Raw genomic sequence first — 2,500 nt, 5'->3', positions numbered from 1 at the left:
TTCCCGAGCCGCATTCGGCTGTTGGGTCAGAATTTCACTTGAGACGTACAGGGGACCGGGACAGCGATGACGTTGCCCCCGGGGGGCAACGGTTTTCCGGAGGCGACATTCGAGGCACACCGTTGCGACTGTTTACCGTCGGTCGGAACGTGTACGTAACGGGGTACTTTCCTGTTTCCCGAGCCACGTTCGGCTGTAGGGTCAGGATTTCTCACGAGACGTACATGGGACCGGGCCAGCACCTTCGTGATGGCATAACGACGGGACATCCGAGGCAACGTTGGGAAAGGATGGGCGTACGAGAAAACGGGTGTTTTTCCTAAGAAAAACCAACCGTGTTCCGTACGCCCACCAGGAAGGACCCCTCCTCCCTACTATACCCGAGGGTTTTAGCCCCCATTGGGACCCCTGCCCTTCAGTTTGTGAAGGAGGGGTACACTGTTTTGAAACGCCGCCGTGGCAGCGTTTTTCTGCCATGAGACATGTTTTCGCTGCCATGGCACCGTTTCTTGACCATCATTAGCTAGTTTTGACCCGGTTTCCATGGCGTATGGGCCTTTTTTTCTCCCGGACCTCTCGTACCCGTTCACGTGTCCGTGTACGTGCGTGTCCACGTACCGCCCGTTCACGGGTCCGTGTACGTGTAACGGTCCGTGCACGTGCAGCCCGTTCACGGGTCCGTGTACGTGTGTGTGCGTCGTACGTGTTTTTGCCCAGTTTTCCATGGCGTGCGTCCGGTTCCGTCCACGACGGGCGTCGCCCACTTTTTTCCCGTGTCCACGTACCGCCCGTTCACGGGTCCGTGTACGTGTGTGTGCCTCGTACGTGGTTTTGCCCAGTTTTCCATGGCGCGCGTCCGGTTCCGTCCACGACGGGCGTCGGCCACTTTTTTCCCGTGTCCACGTACAGCCCGTTCACGGGTCCGTGTATGTGTGTGCCTCGTACGTGGTTTTGCCCAGGTTTCCATGTGCGCACGTCACGTTCCGTCCACGACGGGGGTCGGCCCCTTTTTCCCCGTGTCCACGTACAGCCCGTTCACGGGTCCGTGTACGTGTGTGTGCCTCGTACGTGGTTTTGCCCAGTTTTCCATGGCGCGCGTCCGGTTCCGTCCACGACGGGCGTCGGCCACTTTTTTCCCGTGTCCACGTACAGCCCGTTCACGGTCCGTGTAACGGTCCGTGTACGTGCGTGTGCGTCGTACGTGGTTTTGCCCAGTTTTCCATGACGCGCGTCCGGTTCCGTCCACGACGGGCGTCGGCCACTTTTTTCCCGTGTCCACGTACCGCCCGTTCACGGGTCCGTGTACGTCTGTGTGCCTCGTACGTGTTTTTGCCCAGTTTTCCATGGCGCGCGTCCGGTTCCGTCCACGACGGGCGTCGGCCATTTTTTCCTCGTGTCCACGTACAGCCCGTTCTCGGGTCCGTGTACGTGTGTGTGCCTCGTACGTGGTTTTGCCCAGTTTTCCATGGCGCGCATCCACTTCCGTCCACGAGGGGCGTCGGCCACTTTTTTCCTGTGTCCCCGTGTACGAGTCTCTGTACGTGGTTTTGCCTAATTTTCCATGGTGCGCGTCCAGTTCCGTCCACCACTCTTGCCCGTGTCTCCTTTAACACTTTCTTTGTGATGACATCACATGTATGAATCAGCCAAGTATCTTGGTCACTTGCACAAATAGTTTTGAGTGTGCTCGCGACTGGCCTTATCGAGTGATTGCGTATGTCATACAAGGGACTTTACCATTTGTCTTGACCATGACTTACCCGTGTAGCCTGGGACGAAGGCATCCGCATGAATCGGTCAAGTATCTTGGTCACTTGGCACATATAGTTTTCAGTGTGCTCGCCACTGGTCTTATGGAGTGATTGCATATGTCATATAAGGGACTTCACCATATGTCTTGACCATGACTTAGCCGTGTAGCCTGTGATGACGGCATCCGCATGAATCGGCCAAGTATCTTGGTCATTTGTCACGTATAGTTTTGAGTGTTGTTTCCGCTGGCCTTATCGGGTGCTTGCGTATGTCTTACAAGGGACTTTGCCATTCCTTTTGACCATGACTTAGAGGTGCAGAATTTGGCTACCATTTTGGAACCTTAGTTGGTGAAGGAGAGTTGTGGGGGAGGGACGAATCCGTGCGACATGGGGCTGGATCTCAGTGGATCGTGGCAGCAAGGCCACTCTGCCACTTACAATGCCCCGTCGCGTATTTAAGTCGTCTGCAAAGGATTCAGCCCACCGCCCGTTGGGAAGGGAGCTTCGAGGCGGCCGGCCGCGGCACGTCGGCCGGACCGGCTTAGCCAATGGCACGGGCCCTTGGGGGCGCAAGCGCCCCTAACGTGGGTCGGGGCGGGCGGCGGGCGCAGGCGTCGCATGCTAGCTTGGATTCTGACTTAGAGGCGTTCAGTCATAATCCGGCACACGGTAGCTTCGCGCCACTGGCTTTTCAACCAAGCGCGATGACCAATTGTGTGAATCAACGGTTCCTCTCGTACTAGGTT

Source organism: Aegilops tauschii, unplaced genomic scaffold (genome assembly GCF_002575655.3).
Source record: "Aegilops tauschii subsp. strangulata cultivar AL8/78 unplaced genomic scaffold, Aet v6.0 ptg000682l_obj, whole genome shotgun sequence".
In the NCBI taxonomy this organism is placed as follows: domain Eukaryota; kingdom Viridiplantae; phylum Streptophyta; class Magnoliopsida; order Poales; family Poaceae; genus Aegilops; species Aegilops tauschii.
Note: the sequence above shows the minus strand (reverse complement) of the source record.